Raw genomic sequence first — 19383 nt, forward strand, 5'->3', positions numbered from 1 at the left:
CCTCCCCACCCTCTGTTGTTAAGCAGCTGACCCAGTGGTCCTTCTCTACCTCAAAACAGCCTGTGAGGAAAGAATTATCATCTCCATTTTAGATGAGGGAATTGAGTCTCAGAGGCTAGGCAGCGCGCCCAAGGTCATTCTTCCGGTAAGTGGTGGAGCTGGCATTCCATTCTAGCTCTTTCTGTCTAAGGAGGCCACGCTCTTCCTTGTTCCCGTCCACTGCCCTGCTGCATGTCCACAGGCCATCCATACCACTGGATAGCGCCCTGTACCTGTCCTGACTCCTGCTGCATTGGAGTGCTGACGCTCCGACTCAGGATAAAAGTACCTTTTCCCAGTTTGTGTTCCTCAGTTGTCACACAGACTGCCACCAAGAGAGCTGCTTATTAAACACTGTTCCTTGAGTCACTCTAAGCATATGGTAAACATCTACAGCTTATAAAGTTAGTATTATTAAACAGTATTCTAAAAGGTGAAATACCTGTAATTTAAAAAAAATAAATGTTGTGCCACCACATAGAAAAGAAAATAGTTTTGAAATTCAGGTAACTTACATCCAAAGGGAACAGTTGAATTTTAGCTCCAAAAGGGATACTGTAAATGATCTTAGACTAGTCTAATCCATCATTTTAAATTGGAAGGAAGCAAGGCGCAGATAAAAGACTAGGACCCAGGCCATGTGAGTGGCAGAGCTGGAACCAAAATGCAAGACTTCGGGTTTGGTGTTTTGCTATATAGAAATCTGTTCAGCACCAAAATGAGGTAGAAAATATGTTTTGTCAATTGATGGCACCACTTTCACATCAGGAATATGTAACTTTTCTTTGTGTTGGTTCTTGATACCTGGCAAAAAAAAATCAAAGAACTAAATGTCATTTATGTTTAGCATAAAGCTATATGCAATGCATTATACATATTAACTTCAAAATAATTTTATTATCTTGCTAGTTGACATCTAATTTATTTAGTAGTATAACATAATTTTGTTAGCTAACAGATAGTAAACTGCAGCATTGCCGAGGCTAGCTCCCTGTGTCCTGAAAACAGAGGAACAATTTGCAAAACAATAACACATTGTTAAATGGCATGCCAGTTTATCAAATGCCATAAGTTTATTACAGTGTGGTCTTAGGAAAACCATCTCAGCTTTAATAGCAGCTCCTCCTCATCTTAAGCAAAAGGACCTTTCAAGTTACTCTAGGGCTGTTTGATTTTGTTCTGTCCACGAAACTATCAACTGCTCATAGCTGAGGAGAAGGAAGTTTGTAAAACCACAACAGATTTAGTTGTGAGTTATTGAGCTGATTTGTGAGCTGGGACGCCTCTTGGTGGCCTTGTTAAGAAACTGCTGTAGTGAAACATCGTGACCACACACCCTGTCACTGACTGAATTCACTCAAATGTATGTCACTAAACGTTAGTGAATTAGGACTCTAGATGATATTTTCAAGGTTGGTATTTTTACGTTTCATTTGGGAGAAATGAACCTCTGCACTGCAGTTCAGGGGGGGAAGCCTGGTGTGCCTTATCAGAGCTCTGCTTCTGGGAGTTCACCTCTGGGAGTGGCCATCCTCTCACTCTGACCTTCCAGAAACAGAGTCAGGTGGTCCCAGAAGCTTCTAGCTTCCTTTGCTTCTTTGTGTTAGAAAGTTGGAAAAAAAGACACCCTTTTCTTGAGATACTGTAGTTTCTAGTGTTGGAAAATTGTCACAATACATTGATTTTCTCAGGACAAGACACTTTACTCCTTCTGGCTGGGCATTGTCCTAATAAATACATAGATCTGTGTGCTCTGATGTAATTGGTACCCCCTAGGGTTGCACAGAGCCCAACCTGCCCAGCTAGACATGGAGACCCTGTAAGCAGTTTTATCTAAGGAGATCATGTCTTCAGACATCAGATATTAAGACATCACATCAAATCTAGAAATCCGTAAGTACAGTTCTTGAGTATAAAATGCTAGTTATTTATGAAACCATTATTTTAAAACTCATAAACATAATAGAAATGAAATTAAGAGACTAGATAGTGGAGGCATTTCTTTACTTCTGCAGTTCTCTGAGAGAAGGCTCTGTATTACACATTCCTTGGCCCATCCAATTTAATATATTTTCAAAGTTCGTCTGTCTTTTAGAGTTCTGATTAAAGAAGAAAATTTTCTGACCTTTATAAAGGAGCTTCCCTTTATTAGATAGGTGCAGTAATAGAATGCAGAATGACTTTATGCATCCACCTCTTTTATCCATCATTAAAAGTTAATTGTCACATCATGTAAGTGCAACTTGATGGGATTTTTAACGTACCAAAAATTGGCAACCTGTGATGAGGAAAGTATGCTCTGTGAGGACTTGAGTTGAGAACGAAAGGAAAAATGAACCTTTTATAAATCTTAAGTGGCAGCTAAATGGAAATGAAAGCTTTTAATTTTTTTTTTCTTTTTTTTTGGGGGGGGGTGGTGAGAATGGTGATAGCAGATTAGTACCTTATGTTTAGTTGGAAGAAGGTTTCAGAATGCAGCTTGTCTGACTTTTGGGTGGAGGTTTGGGTGATGAGGGATTGTAGAAGTTTATTTAGTCTCTAATCCTTTTGGAAAGATAATAATGCATTCACTATCTTTGTGCTGGTCCGAGGAATTATTGGCTTAATAGGAGCAATAATTACCTTTCTCATTCTTATTTAAGGAGTGCCAGTTGGTGAGATATTCAGCAGGAAATCCATTACCCTACTTATAGTCCGGTGCTTCCCTGGTTGAGTTTGAGTCTTGCCCAGTAGGTAGTGATGATGCATTAAGTAGTTAAAACCATGATTGTGCTGGGCCTTTCATTCAGCTTGGTGTCAAGACTGTAAAATACTGGAGGCCAAAGAAAGATTTTGAAACAGTGCTCTCTTACTAATCCTCGTGGTTTGGGAGAAGGGGCAGTACAGTGTCACTGGTCTGTAGAGAGTGCTTATTTGCAGTATCTTAAGGTGTTTATTATTATTAGTAGGGATATTTCATTTGAAACCTTAAGGTAATCCTTAACCTTTTACTTTTATTTGGGTCCTGCTAGGCAGTGACTAGGTTTCCCCCACTTTAGTACCTCACCTGTTTGGAGCTTTCCTGCTGAATTCTTGACAGATTGATTCAATAATAAGTTTGTTGGAATTGTCACCTTTTTCTGTGCCCTCTGAAAATCAGTTCTATTTAAGACCTGGGAGCCACTGATCATCCATATTTTGATTTTTCAGTTCTTTAGACTTTGCTGAGATGACACTTGTTCTCTAGTCATCCCTGCCCATAAATTAACAGTTTTTAAATTTTAATTATATTATTGTCATAATTTTAGGAAATGTTAGTGTGAATAACTTAACGACTTTTAAATCTCTTCGTCAGAACATTATTTTCTTACTTTATTGACTAGATAAAACCCAGATTTCTTTCTTTTTTTTTTTTTTTTAAAGATTTTATTCGAGAGAGCAAGACAGAGCAGAGAGAGAGCATAAATGGTGGGGAGGGGTTGAGGGAGAAAGAGACTCCCTGCCAAGCAGGGAGCCTACTATAGGGCTTGATCCCATGACCCCAGAACCATGACCCAAGCTGAAGGCAGATGCCCAACTGACCGCGCCACCCAGGCGCCCTAAAATCTAGATTTCTTAGATTTTATGATATACTGGGGCCCATTAACTACAGTATTATCAAGTAGCTTTAGTGACAAATCATTTTATCTCACATGAAACTGAGAATTTTTGCAAGAAACTCACATCCTCTGGGCTACTGGGTGGCTCAGTGGGTTAATCCTCTGCCTTTGGCTCAGGTCAGGATCCCAGGGTCCTGGGATCAACCCGCATCTGGCTCTCTGCTCTGCAGGGAGCCTGCTTCCCCCTCCCCCTCTGCCTGCCTCTCTGCCCACTTGTGATCTCTCTCTCTCTGTCAAATAAATAAATAAAATCTTTGGGGGAAAAAAAAAACCTCACATCCTCTCTTGGATTTTTTTTAACCTTTTTAAGTTATAAAAGGATTGGAATTTTTTTAAGTAACCAAAAACATATTTTACTGTCGTAAAAATCCATAGTAATCATAATGTTAATGCAAGGAACTTTTTTTGTTAAATACGCCTTATTAATTTAAAGTGTATTAATTAGGGGCACCAGGGTGACTCAGTCGGTTAAGTGTCTGCCTTAGGCTCAGGTCCTGATGCCAGGGTCCTACTCAGTGGGGAGCCTGCTTTTCCCTCTCCCTCTGCCTGTCACTTCCCCTGTTTGGGAACCCTCCCTGTGTCAGATAAATACATAAGATAAAATAAAATGTATAAATTAGATTTGATCACGATATTTGCAAACTGGTTGTCCTGCCTGGCCTTTCATTCACCAAACATGCAAAACAATCTTTATTTCATTACAAATGTGATACAGTTTTAGAAACTGAAAATAACTTATGGTTCCTCTATATCCCCACAACTCCTGCTATGTTTTCAGAAAGAAAAGTAGTGATATTGATTTGCTAAGTAACATCTTACCCAACCAATTTCTGAATTGGTCTGTTGTAACTTCTCTGCTGGTTTATTTATTCTGACTTGTGGGTAATGAGCATTTCAGATGAACTTCGTAATGTTTAAGATAGTTTGTGAGATTAATCAATACTTATTTCCTTTAAAAATGTATAAATGCTATTTAAGTAACAATTACTTAAACAGTTTTATATTATAATGAGATGATAACCTGAAAAGTATTTGTTCTGACAACATGAAGCATTCTCTTGGATGTTTTGTTAAGACTTATACCTTTAAATCTTAGCTATAGTTAGGATGATGGCATAAATTATACTTATCCTCCAGAACTTAAAGTTTGAACAGAATTTACGGATAGTTCTAAAACATCTTCAGTAAATTAATGGGGATCATTCACTAGATACCTATTCTCTGAATGAAATGATGGAACTTTGTCATAAATTTGTATCATTCTAATTGTTCCTTAAATGCCTTGATAGTACCTACTGCAATACCTATCAAATAAAGAGGGATTTGGGAGTTACCTTATGAATGAATGAAATGTAAGGCAGAATGTAGTGTTTTTGCTGCCTCTTCTGACATAGGATTTTTTTTTTTTAATTTTTTATTTTTTATAAACATATATTTTTATCCCCAGGGGTACAGGTCTGTGAATCACCAGGTTTACACACTTCACAGTACTCACCAAAGCACATACCCTCCCCAACTGACATAGAATTTTAAGATCTCATTAGATTTTTCCCAGATTCTTATGAAACCATTCCCAGTTGGTTTTCTTTTTGTTTTCTATTTGTCCTACCCTTCATGAAATAAGTAAGTTATGATATTAAATATAATGTGTATTTACTACTTGTTGTATGTCAGGTACTCTTCTCACACTTTCAAATATCTAACTTTAGTTAAAGATGACAAAGAACTTGTTGGTAGATAATTATTCATCCATTCTCCCCCTACTTCTTTCTTTTTCTTCTTTTCTTCCACAGATTTTGTAACTGAGGCTCTAAGAGGGTGAGTAACTTAGCTAGGAGCATACACAAAGTGCCAACATCTAAGTCCAAGGCCTGTTTCGTTTTACATGTCCTCACTGATGCAGGGCATCTTATACCTGGCCTCTTAATTTCTGATTTCTGAAACAGGTTTTTTTTTTTTTTTGTTTATTTGTTTCCATTTGCTGGGCTCTCTTTTTTGTGATTTAGAGCTGAGTTCTGGGCCTAACCAGACTCTTAGAAACCTAATTTAGTTGGTCTTTTAATATCTACCTGAGAGGCAGCCTGGTGTAAAAGTATTTTTGTGTCAGACAGGCCCCATTTGAATGTCATCTCTGCTAGCCCTTAGCTGTGTGACTTTGGGCCCAGCTGTTAACCTCTTGGAATTCTAGTTTCCTCATCTATAAACAAGAAAAATAATAGTTAATTTTTAAAGTTATTTTGAAAATCAAAAGATATATAACCTATGTAAAGCAATCAGGTGCTTTGCACATAGGCTTAGCTATAAATTCAGACCCCTTTGTAAAAAATACACTTCTGCTTCTGTTAGATGTATTCAGTGTATCTGTTTTTTTTTTTTTTTTTTTTAAGATCTTATTTATTTATTGAGTGAGAGAGGGAATACAAGCAGGGGGGATGGGAGAGGGAGAAGCAGGGTTCTCGCTGATCACAGAGCCCAATGCAGGGCTTGATCCCAGCATCCTGGGGTCATGACCTAAGCCGAAGGCAGGTGGTTAATGACTGAGCCATCCAGGTGCCCCTCTGTGTTTATGTCTATGTTCATTTGTCTATTTTTAAGTCTAACACATAGTGTTATATTTATACTCTTTTATATGTGGAAAAAAACGGCCAGGTTCAGAAAACAAGTAGTTTTTTCAGGGGTTGGGAGGAAATCCTGATAATAGTAGTATACACTTAAAGATAATAAAAGAATTGTAGCATTTATTTAAGAACTATTTATTGAGCTCCTCCTATGGGCTAAGCTCCGTTCTGGTCTCTGAGACTATATTACTGATAATAAGATATTTTAAAAATGCTGCCTGAATGGTTGGGTACCTTCTAGTGGGGAAAAAGACAGTAAAATAAGTAAGCTGTATGTTCAGTGGTAATAGTATGGTAGCAGAAAAAAGAAGGCTGAGGAAGGGGAGGACAGAGTGTGTGTTCTAGTTTTAAACACGGTGGTTTGGGATGAGGGAGGGGTCATTCCCTGTCGGGAGTTGTGTTTGTCCTGGAGGGGCTGACACAGAGATGGAGAGCGTGCTGTTGACCTCTGAGGAGTTTCTCTTCCAGGACCCGGGGGTCATCTTCTGTCGTGGTTTAGAGTGCTTTTGGCACTCTTGGAGATGTTCCTTTTCAGCATGAAAGGTGGTACAGAAGTCTGTACCTAGTGGCAGGCTTTTGGGAAATCTGCTGTTTTGCTTGGAAGAGGATGCCTGGTACTCCGGATGGCTCTCTCTGTAACTGGCAGATTGAGGGGCAGACCATGTGCATGCCTTGCAGCTCAAGTACTCAGGCATACTTGTTTTAAGATTTGTCTTTGAAATTCCCTGAGAGTAGTCTTCCGTACTGAGTAGAGTGTCTTAAGCCAGGGTGCCATCCTTAACTGCCTTATTTAAAAAATACATATACTTAATACTTAATGGAGGGGTACATTGAAATTTTAAAATAATCTAGGGAGAGTCAAGCCAGGGAGAAGTAGTGTTGAGCTAATACTTTCATTTCTGAAACTCTTTTTAAAAAAATTTCTTTTTTAATTTTTAATTTTTCTATTTATTCATTTGACAGACAGAGATCACAAGTAGGCTGAGAGGCAGGCAGAGAGAGAGAGGAGGAAGCAGGCTCCGTGCTGAGCAGAGAGTCCGATACAGGGCTTGGTCCCAGGACCCTGGGATCATGACCTGAGCTGAAGGCAGAGGGTTTAACCCACTGAGCCACCCAGGTGCCCCTCATTTCTGAAACTCTTAAGAGAATAAATACTCCCTTCTCTCTCACTCCACATTCTTCATAGATCTATTCTTTCAAAATATTTATTGAACATGTACTATGTTCTAGGCACTATGTTGTTGAGAAGATAAGGTGGAAAATGTGATATCCCTACTCACAAGGAATATATACAGTTAGAAGGAAGAAGAAATAAGAGAAATAACCTCCTTATGAGACCGTGATCAGTCACTCAGGAGAGGTGAAGACAATATGCTAATAGGAGGTCAGATGAGGGAGCGGTCCCATTGGACTATTATTAGGGAGGTCTTCATGGAAACTTGAAATGGGCCTCGAAAATTGGGTGAAACGTGGGCATGACCCCTGACCATGGGGCGATGACTTTGTTTGATTTTGTATTTATAGTAGGTGGTACAGAATAGGCTGTCAAATATTTGTCAGATTTACTTAATAAAGGGGAAAGGACAGTCCTGGTGAAGGGAGCTCCAAGAATGAAGACAGGCCAGCAACTGGGAAGCGCAGGGGCCTTAAGGAAAGGTTCATTGCAAGGGAAATAATTGCTTCAAAATATACAGGCGCCCGAGTAGTTCAGTCCATTAAATATTTGACTTGTGATCTCAGCTCAGGTCTTGATCTCAGAGTTGTGAGTTCAAGCCCTGCGTTGGCCTTCCTGCTGACAGTGGAGCCTACGAGTCAGATCCTAAGGGTTCATAATTGCAGGCCAGGTAGTTCAAGCAGGCTGCTTGGCTTGCATTGTTAACACTGGAGCACGGGTTGGATGGGTGTTAAGAGCATCAGGTGAGGAGACTCTTAGAGCATCAGAGGCTGGAAGTAATTAGGAACTGGTCTAGAGTAGGCTCAGGGACTGAAAAGGTACAGACGGAGCCAAGTGATATTTACAGGCTGAATTGACAGCACACTGAAGTACTTCAGCTGTAGCTCTGTGGAGTGATGGTGAATGCCTCCTTTTGCTGTAGGAATTCCTTTTTTAAAAATGGAAGCATCCAATCAGTTAACTGGAACAACTTTTCTAAAAGTTTAGCATTATCTAAGTCATGCTTGCAAGAGTCCTTCTAAATGCTGTGCTAAACGCTGTGAAAACAAGACAATGTTAAGTAAAGTTTTGTCAATGCTTAGGTAATAATTTACAGCAGAGTTCAATTTTCATATACTGTAAATATATTTTAATAGTTCTTTAGGGCCCTTTGTATATTCTGTGTTATAAACATACACACACACATCAGGGAAGGAGAGAGTAAATACAGAAATAACCACGTATCAGTTGCTTATTTGATGATGCATCTTGAATCGGTAATGTAGCCCAGTGATAACACTTGGTTTTTATATGAAAATTCTTTATGATTATTAGTTTTATAAAGTAGTTCCCAAGAAAGCATTTTGGGGAGGTTTTCTTCCTTCCTTCCTTCCTTTCTTTCTTTTTCCTTCTTTAAAGGAACATTTAGAATAATAATGGGGTTTAAGTTTTATTTAGTAAAACATTTATTAATAATGTTTTAATAAAAATAAAATAATAATAATAATGTTTTAATTACTAATAATTTATTTAGTAATACATTTAGGAAAACATTCTTCAGGAAAGTCATAGCAGCTTTTGCCTTCCCATCTAGCACAAATGTAGGAGACTGTGAGAAGAGACCATATAAAAATGTACTGTGTGTGATCTTTCCTTCTAGCATCACAGATCTCATTGATACAGCTGTGTGTTAGGGTGTAAGTACTGAAATTTATAAACCTGATTGCCTAAGTTTTCCCATCTCAGAAATAGGGACTGGGCTGGAATGATTAGGGAGGCCTTTCCCAGGGTAAAGGCTTGTGACTGACTTCTGAGAGCTACAGGGAAAGACTCCCACAAACAGTGACAAATTGTAGTTCAGGTTATTCAGTATTCTTCATAAGCTTTCTTGACTTGTATCTTTTTTCATGTCGGAGGCTGAAAGGCCCACGGTTACCTTTGTGGGAAAACATTGCCCTTTTCTGAGTAGAGTGCAAGACATGGTAAGATGCTCCCAATAAATAATTGCTGCGTTTCTTTCAGCTGCGAGAGATACTAGTGTGTTAGGGATTACTTGTGGACTTGGTCTGATCCTCTGCTAATGTTAGGGAAGCAGTTGAAACAGCTCTTGCTATATTCAGAAGTAAACTCTTAAATGATGATCACAGAAACCTTTACATTCATTCACCAAACATTTATTGAGATCCTGCCTTTTGCCTGGCTGGCATGGTATTAAGCTCCAGGAATATAAAGGAAACAAAAATAGGTACCTACAGGGCCAGCTTCCACGGTAATAGAGAAAACATGCAGTAAGGACTTAGTATGAATAGGTATTACTCTAATATTACAGATGGAAAACTATGAAACTGAGTGACTATCCTCTAAATCATAGTTAAAACGGTGTTTTTAAAGAATGTCCAATCTGTAAAGGTACTTGAAAAAATTAAAAGATCACAGGACTGTCTCCAGCTTCCCCTCCCCCAACGAAAGATTCTTTATCTTGAAGTAAGATAATGAATTCTCATCTCAGTTTCTTTATGTTTCTCTTGTTCAAGTCTGAAGAACAGGGACATTTCAGCTAGCCTGAAACAACTGTGACGGAAGGCAGGGAGATGTGCATTCTCTAAGGATGTCGCAGCTCCAATTATTTAGGGATTTATAGATCAAAGCCATTTTTAGTCATTTTTGCTGAGGTGGCAAAGACTTCATTTTACTCACCCTTTAAATTCCCTGTATTTCATTTGACTTCATAAAGAAAACTATTTCAAAAATTTTATTTTGAGTGGCAGAGTAACCTCAGATTGGTAAGGATCTGCTAAATTTGCAGAGTTTGAAAGGACTGGTTGGTAGTGAGAATTTTGACTTATTTGGTATTTAGACATCCCATTAAAATGGATGATGAAAATTCTCAATGTATTAATACCGATAGATTAGCCATTTTTGTAACTTCTTCTGTATTTATAATAATAACTGCTACTGTTTTATTGAGCAGTATATACTGGACAATGTGACAGGTATTTTAAGTCATTTAATCCGTATAAGAATGCTATAAGATGGATATTATTATTTCCTATTTTACCTGTGAAGAACCTAAGACTCCAGGTAGTTGAATATCTTACCCATTCAACTGTTTCTATGCTTCAGGATGTGAATTCTGGATTTGGATTCTAGTCTCAGTCCAATCTGGCCCTGCGTATTTACAGTTAATGTCTAATGTCTAGGACTGTGGGTTTGTTTTGTTTTGTTTTGTTTTTTAAAGATTATTTATTTGACAGACAGAGATCACAAGTAGGCAAAGAGGCAGGTGGGGGTGGGGGATGGGGCTGAGCAGAGAGCCTGATGTGGGCCTCCATCCCAGGACCCTGGGATCATGACCTGAACCAAAGGCAGAGGCTTTTCACTGAGCCATGCAGGCACCCTTTTTTTTTTTTTTTTTTTTTTAAAGATTTTATTTATTTACTTACTAGAGAAAGGGAGAGAGAGTAGTGGGAGGGTGGGGAGGGGCAGAGGGAGAGAGAGAGAAACAGTCTCCAGCAGACTCCCTGTGGAGTGCAGAGCCCAACCCTGGAGGTTGTGGGGGGGGCTCCATTCCAAAATCCTGATGTTGTGACCCCAGCTAAAACTGAGTCGGGTACTCAACTGGCTGAGCCACCAGGCACCCCTAGGCCTGTACCTTTTAAATGCACGTGCTAAAGGACAGATTGGTTGGATGAACTTTTTGCCTGTGAGAGCAGCATGAGGAAGGAGAGTCCTTGGGGCTTCAACAGGAGAAGTTCATTTTAGAGACTGAGATGGAGATCAGAAAACATTGACCAGCAGGAGAGCCCAAGATAGCCACAGAAAGATATTCCTCATATGCTAAAGTCAAAGGTAAAAGAAGAGGTAAATAAATGAGGCCTTCAGAGGTTGCTTAATTACTGCCCCAACTAATGTCTCCCTGGTTGACTTTTGAACAGTGGGAGTCTTCGGAGTAGGATCTAAGAATTTACATTATTTAAAGTCCTGCAGATGACTCTGATCTGGGCAGATGCTAGTGGTGTACCAAAGAGGCATGATCCTGAGTAAAGTGGATGAAATTCGGGGCTGTGGGATCCAGACCCAGGAGTGCTGGCTATGCCCAGGGCCGTTCCTTTTCTGAACGGACAGGACACTAAAGATCAAGGAACAAAACAGACAATGGTGGGGGACTACTGATGACAGATTTGAAGTATTATTCTTAATTTTTAAACATTTAAGTGGCTGTTATTCATGGGTAATAAATTGATCTTTTTCTCTCACATTTTTCTGTGTTTAAAGTTGGTCTATCTTAAATGACCTGGTACCCAAAGAGATTTGTTGCAAATAGACTGATACCATTTCTCTTTTTTTGGCACAATGTTAATTTTAAGCAAAAGACATGGTTACTTACTCAACATATACCCATTTTGTTACTTAATTTTTGTAATTATTCTATTTTCCTTATATCTTTAATTCTGGAACACTTATTTTCTAGATTTCTAATAATGGTAGACTTGTTTTTCAGGAGGGTGGTAGTATTTTAGGTTTGTTTGTGTTTCCCCCCCCTGTGCTCCAGACAAACAGTTAGTATGAGGGACTGTAGATGTATGGTTCTCTCTTACAGTTTGTAAATACCTTAAACTTGTTAACAGTAATTTTTTTTTCTCTCTGAAGTCTTGAGTCATAAAAAAACAATGATATGGAAGTGAATCTATGGGAAGGAAATCCAGAAGTAATATTGAGTCTACCGATGAAGCCTTTTTATTCACAGCAATGATTATAGCATCATTTTTGCCTTTTCCATATTGTATAAGGCTCTCTACCACATAAAAAATAGTTTTAGCAGGAAATAAATCCATACAAATGACTGAGAATGGCTTATCTTAATATGGAAATCCATTCTTTTAAAAAATACCATTGTTTCTGCTTTTTTTCAAAGTATGTATGCTAGACCAAAGCCTGTTTGAGGTTTGGTTGCTCAATTTCCCATCCCCTATCCTACTCTTTCTACTTGCATATCGATTAAGTTTTGAGTAGGAGGAGTTGAAAACAGGGTAATTTGTCCAGACTGTATAGTACCGTTGGAATATTTCTTTTGTTTAAAGTTTTAGATGTGTCCTGCTCACAAAGGAATTTGTGGATTGCCAAGGGCACTTTAGCAAAGGAAAGGCTATGTATGTACAAAGGTCAAAATAATCCACATAGACCCTGGAAAAAGCTTGAAGAATGCTTAACTTTTTCAAGAAGACACTGATTGCTATGATCATAAAAGTTCAACAACAAAAATATTCCTCAGAAACCAGAAACTGAACGAAAAATACTGTCTGCTCATATTTAAGAACGTGATTCTCATCTTCTAGAAATACAGTATGCATCTCTAGGTTAGAAAGATGGGAGTTAAAGAAGCCCCAAGGAAGGACATCTGAGACACTGCTGGGATAGAAAGCTGTTGTTGAAGGAGGCTCTTTTCAGATGCTGAAAACATCCTTGGTTAGTTAAAGCCTGTGAAATCATGGAGAAAGGCAGCAAAGAACTGTTCTCCCACATTTTCGTGAATTTGAATGAGTAGTAATTTCTTACCAGTCCATCAAAATTTCTGAACAAATAACCATCCCGCACATGCATGACTGTCATAAACATTAGCACAGAAATGTTATAACACTGTTGTCCCAGAGAAGATTAAAAATAGAAAATACAAAATATAATTTAAATATGTTTATGATAGAAAAATAATGGGGCATTATAGCAAGTAGGAGGTTTTGGAGTTCATCCATAATCTTGTGGGGTTGATGTCAGGGGAGAAAGCCCTGTCATGCCACAACAAGCCCTTGTCTCTCCACTCCGACCGAGGCCTGGCCTGGGTGGCTTGGGGCCTCTGTGGCTCTGCTGTTCACGTGCTCTGATGTTATATCACTCTTGATTGCTATCCTGCCAAGTTCCTTCGAGATACTGGGATTTTGCTTTCCAGTTTTAAAAATTACTTCTTTGACTCAATAGAGGTTTACTAAACAGGTTTATTTGCTGCTTCTTATATATAAAATGGCTTATATTAGATTAAAAGTTTTGAGGTGTATGTATATAATATTTTACTTTTTTGGGTTTAGATTTGGGCCTTGAGCCAGACCATTTTGCTGAGCAAACTTTCAGAGCCCTTCTCTCTGTAGGGAAGTATTACATGTAAATGCTGGATAAGCTTTATAGGTATCTGGTAACTCTCTGCGGTTCTGACTTTAATGAACAGAACCAGTAGGGCTGTTCCACTGGAACTCCTGTGATTGTGGTGATTTTCTGGTATTTCTTTTGAAGAGATTGCCTCAGGAAATATGTTGTAGGGCGTAGAAAAGTCTTACATGGTAATCCCACTATGTCTCCCATTTGAATTTCCAGAAAAGGCTCAATTTGTATAAAGCAACAAGTGATGTTGGAAAACTTTAAGGAGCCAGGCATCTTTGACTAGATTCTGGAGCTCTTTCAGAAATAAATCTAGAAGCCAGAATCAGAGGGATCTTTGGTTTCTCAAGGTTTTCTACCAATATTCTAAATAGCAGAAGAAAATAAACTCATATTCATATGAAGTTACGGGTAATAGGCCAAATTGTGGGGCCAAAGCTCAGATTTGAAGTTTCTAGAATGCTTTATGGTAAAAATCCATTTGAATATTACGTTGTATTCTAAAATATATGCCTTTTTTTTTTTTTTGGAGGAAAAATTGACATGGTAAAATGCACAGATCTTAAGTATAGAGTTTGAATATTGTTATATAAGTTAGAATACAGATCTTAAGTATAGAGTTTGAATATTGTTATATAAGTTAGAATATTGACAAAAGCATACACTGGTATAATCCACATTCCTATTACAAATATACCCACATGTTTTAACATAGAGGATCGATGCCCTAAGAATATTTACCTTTTTATTTTGTGGCTTCTACTTGTCATACCACTCTCTATAGTCCCCCAGCAATGTTGGCAGGGGACGTGGTATGGTTATTCAATTTAAGAAGTGTGGGCTTCATCAAGATAGCTGAGCAAAACGGCCATATATCTTAGTGGACTTTCTTTAGCTAAAGTCTACCATGAGCTAGAGAAGTTGATTAATGCCTGTTGTTCACCTAAACACCAAAAAATTCCTGCTGCTCTAATTGCAGACAGTTGATCAAGTTAAGCAATGGATCTGTGGTCAGGAAGTTAAAGATTCCTTCACATGCATTGTTTTGCTGATAGTCTGTTCTATAGGAAGACTTACTCACATTATGTGATCTCCCATTTTGTTCCTTTAACATCCTTTCAGGATAACAGCTGACACTTTCCTTTGCAGTAGTCACCCTATGGGAATTCATTTTTTTTTTTTTAAAGATTTTATTTATTTATTTGACAGAGAGAGAAATCTCAAGTAGGCAGAGAGGCAGGCAGAGAGAGAGGGGAAGCAGGCTCTCCGCTGAGCAGAGAGCCCAATGTGGGACTCGATCCCAGGACCCTGAGATCATGACCCGAGCTGAAGGCAGAGGCTTAACCCACTGAGCCACCCAGGCGCCCACGCTATGGGAATTCAACTGATGACCTACTCTCTGCATTTTATTCGCATTTTTTAATTCTTTCTCGCACCTTGCCTGCAACTGTAACTGAGTGCTTGTACTCTGTTTTCACTCAGTGTCTTTCAGAGAGGAGATGTTAAAGCTCCCTTTTAGTAGAGACTAAATTTTAGTTATTATATCCACTGCAGTGCAAAATACATCAAGCCCACCAGATTGATTTCAGTCATAGGTACTGCTATTAGGTAATAGCAATACATAGGGATAGACCCAGAACTCAAGTAATGTTTAGTAATATTAGGGGAGCTGGTGATGGTAACTGATACTTACCGAGAGGTTTTTATGGGCTAGGTACTATCCTAAGCCTGTTGCATGTATTATCTGATGTTACCTGCACAATCATTTGATGAGTAATAATATATCCACTTTACACATTAAGCAGCAATGTGTCTTAGGACTGTTTTCCTAGGAGCAGAGCCTGAGATGCAGATTCTTGTGCAAGTGATTTATTGAGGGGAGGACTCAGGAGGAACCGGAGCAAGGAAGGGAAGCAGGATTCAGAGGGCAGGTCCCTGGATCAGCATGTCCGCAAACCTGTTAGAAATCCATATTCCCAGATCTCACTCAGGAACCCTGGGTCAGAAACTCAGGGGAGGTAGGCAATGTGTGGTTTAAATAGTCTTCTAGGCGATTCCAATTGATTGTAAAATTTGAGAGCCCCTCAGGCAGAGGAAGAAGCCAGGTAAAGATTTATGTTTTGCTGGAAATAGAGCCTTAGGGGGATCCTTTGAGGTGTTTGGCACATGAATGGCACTGTAGAGCTGCCATCCAGAAGAGAGTCACTTTAGTATTTTGATCAGTCACTGGCTGTGGGGGACTCCTCTGGGGAATGGATAGTGAGGGAGAGGTATAATTTCCCAGTCTCTAGAAAAGGTAGCCCTGGTGTAGTGAGTCGTTAGCATCCAACACCCCCAGCAGCTGGGTATGCCAGCTTAAGGTGAATCTATGTGGGGCATCCCAGTCAGTGTCCACTCACTGAGGCACAGCGGAGTTCTATAACTAGCTCCAAGTCCCACTGCGGGTGACAGGTTTTGAACTCCTGCAGTCTGGCTCCAGAGTCTGTCTTCCTGACCATTAGTTCTACTGTCTCCTGTGGTTGGAACAGTACTACCAATAACAACATTAAGATAAGTGCTCAAGAGACCATTTAGAGGAGGACGTTGGTTCTGACTGGGGAAAACAGAGGGCTTCATGAAAGAGGTGCCATTTGATTTTGCCTTGAGGGTAGGATAAGATCTGGACATAAAAAAGTGGATGCGAGAGATTTCCTAGGTGGAAGGAGCAGCCTGAGAAAAGGCACAGAAGCATGCCAGTGTGGGTTTGTTACAGAAAGCTAGTTATTCTTTTTGGCTGCTGTTTGGCTTACTAAGAGTTCTGGGAGAGAAAAGTCATTCAACATCAGTTTGGGGCCAGGTTGAGGATATCCTTAGATGCTAGGCAAGTGAAGATTTTTAATCTGGGGAACAGTGTAGTCAGAACTGTCCTTTAGGAAGATTAATATGACAACAGATGTGTAGGATGAATTTTAGGAGGAGAAGCGGAAGGGAGACAAATCTGGAAGCTATCAGTGTACATGATAAACTAGGACCTGCTCTTGGCAGTGGCAGTTAAACTGGTAGAGAAACATAGAAAGGCTGCTACAGAGGAAGCAGAACAGGAGCTGAGGGAATGAATCAGAGCGAGCCATTGAAGAAGCTCCCTGCCCGGGAGAACTCCAGCCTTTTCAGGCAGGGATGGGGCTTCTGCAGTGGAGGGTGTCTGAGAGCGGTGCAGAGAATGGGTGGTTAGGTTTAGGAGCATGGCTCAGGAGTGTGAATTTGGTCCGGGGTAGCCCATGTGGAGATGTCGGACAAGCAGCTGGATGGCCCAACTGAAACTCAGGGGTTAATATGCAGATTTAGAAGACTTAATTGTCGTGGCAATTATTGAAAGCCACAAGGTCTGATAATAAAATTGCCAAGGATGGCAATGATAAGAGAGGGTCAGTGTCATTTAGGATTAAGATTCTTGGACTCTTCTTCAGTTTTTTCATCCATCGACTCACTTGGCCTCCAAATGAATAATGAAGTTAACAGTTTTGCATGTTAAATTGAGAGAAAGTCAAACCCTTTTGCTTTCTAGCTCAAGGTAGGGAATATAATGGAGAAAAGGTATGTGTGTGGGGGGAGGGGGGTAGTCTTCCCAGGCAAAAGCAAACATTTCTTTGCAGCTCTTACTAGATCCTCTATCTCCTCTGTTGTTGTTTTCTTAAGAGGCATTTAAATAGTTTGGCCTAAGATCTTCCTTGCTCGCTGCTCTTGCTGTGGGCTTAAATTTGTAAATAAAAGGCAACAATGTCAGCCAAGATACTAAGTAAAGTCAACTAGGAAGTGAGAGTAAGATTTCTTTCTGATAAGCCATGAGACTCAGATTTAGTTGTATTTCCAGTTATTTCAGTCTAGATATGTATAGTCATTTATTTCAGAAAGAGATGTTTTAAATACTCTGATTAATGGGGCTTGGAATGGCATTTTGTGTAGTAGCTCATTCTTCTTTTTCTGAGTCCAACTGTTGGTGAGGTCAGAAAACCTGTCCGCTTGGGGCCATTGCTTATTGTTATCTAGAGAATGATTTCGTAGGCCAGAACTTTCTGGAATTTATATTTGACCACAGAATGAACAAACTAGGTGGACATTACTGGGGAAAATGAGACATCTCTGGCCTCCAGCCACTAGATGCCAGTACCATTCCCCTAGTCACGACAATCAAAATCCCATGTGGTTGGAGCCACTGTGTTAACTAACCTACGTGGATCAAACGGGAATGTGAAAGTCTATATAGTCTCTATCTTAGGTGTAGCAAGTTGTAGAATAAATAGATTTTTGCCATTTCAGAAATGGATTCCTTGAATGCTATGCCTGGGAGAGATTGTCCTGGTTATGTAGAACCCATTCCAAATCACAGTACAATTTGATATAACTACTTGAAGGAGCAGTTTGTCAGCATCTAACAAAAGTTGAGAAATAGAGCAATTTTACACCTACTTCTCCCTCTCAAGCATCTGCCCAAGGACACATGTTTAAGGACATTCATGGCAGAATTGTTTTATAATAAGGAAAACTGTAAACAGCATCATTGAAACATATACATTATGGTGCATTCACATGATGGGATAACCATGAACCAGTAAAAATGAATGAAGCGAATTTGTATGGACCAATCTCAAAAATAGTGTTGGCAAATGCAGAATAATTTTTCTTTGCTTCTTCTGGGTGGCTCAGTTCGTTAAGTGTCTGCTTTGGGCTCGGATCATGATTCCAGGATCCTGGGATCGAGCCCCACGTCAGGCTCTCTGCTTAATGGGGAGCCTGCTTTTCCATCTCCCTCTGCTGCTCCCCTTGCTTGACTCTCTCTCTCAAATAAATTAAACACCTCTTTTAAAGAAACCCACCCAGAATGCAACTGGTGCAGCCACTCTGGAAAACAGTATGGAGGTTCTTCAAAAAGTTGAAAATAGAGCTACCCTGTGACCCAGCAATCGCACTACTGGGTATTTACCCTGAAGATACAAATGTAATGATCCGAAGGGGCACGTGCACCCGAATGTTTATAGCAGCAATGTCCACAATAGCCAAACTATGGAAAGAACCTAGATGTCCATCAACAGATGAATGGATAAAGAAGATATGGTATATAGATACAATGGAAAACTATGCAGCCATCAAAAGAAATGAAATCTTGCTGTTCGCAACCATGTGGCTGGAATTAGAGGGTATTATGCTGAGCAAAATAAGTCAATCAGAGAAAGACAATTATATGATCTCTCTGATAGGAGGAATTGGAAAGGCAGGGCGGGGGTGTGGTGGGTAGGGAGGGAAGAAATGAAACAAGATGGGCTCAGGAGGGAGACAAACCCTCAGAGACTCTTAATCTCACAAAACAAACTAAGGTTTGCTGGGGCTTGGGGGTAGGGATAGGGTGGCTGGGTGATGGACATTGGGGAGGGTATGTGCTATGTTGAGTGCTGTGAAATGTGTAAGCCTGATGATTCACAGACCTGTACCCCAGGACCAATAATACATGATATGTTACTTAAAAAAAAAACTCACCCAAATAACGCTATACATTGTTCAGCTCATATTCATGACAGTGTCCCTTTCTGAGGAGGAAGAGATGAAGATGAATGAGACTAGGGAGAGAAAAATGGAGGATGTCAATTTTATTTACATTGTTTCATTTATTTTTAAAAAAAAGGTCAAGCATATTCTGCGGAAGTTTAAATTTTGGTGATATGTTCATGCATATTTGTTACTTATCATTCTTTGCATTTTTTTTTTTTTAAGATTTTATTTATTTATTTGACAGAGCTCACAAGCAGGCAGAGAG

At 39.5% G+C, this 19383-nt stretch overlaps 1 protein-coding gene across 9 annotated transcripts in view; it reads left to right on the forward strand.

Annotated features, from left to right (window-relative positions):
* Window positions 1-19383, forward strand: part of BBX (BBX high mobility group box domain containing) — a 274818-nt gene that overhangs the window by 21997 nt on the left and 233438 nt on the right. The gene's annotated exons all lie outside the window — the stretch shown is intronic.

Source organism: Mustela putorius, unplaced genomic scaffold, assembly GCF_011764305.1.
Source record: "Mustela putorius furo isolate JIRA1106 unplaced genomic scaffold, ASM1176430v1.1 tig00003834_pilon_pilon_pilon, whole genome shotgun sequence".
Lineage (NCBI taxonomy): Eukaryota > Metazoa > Chordata > Mammalia > Carnivora > Mustelidae > Mustela > Mustela putorius.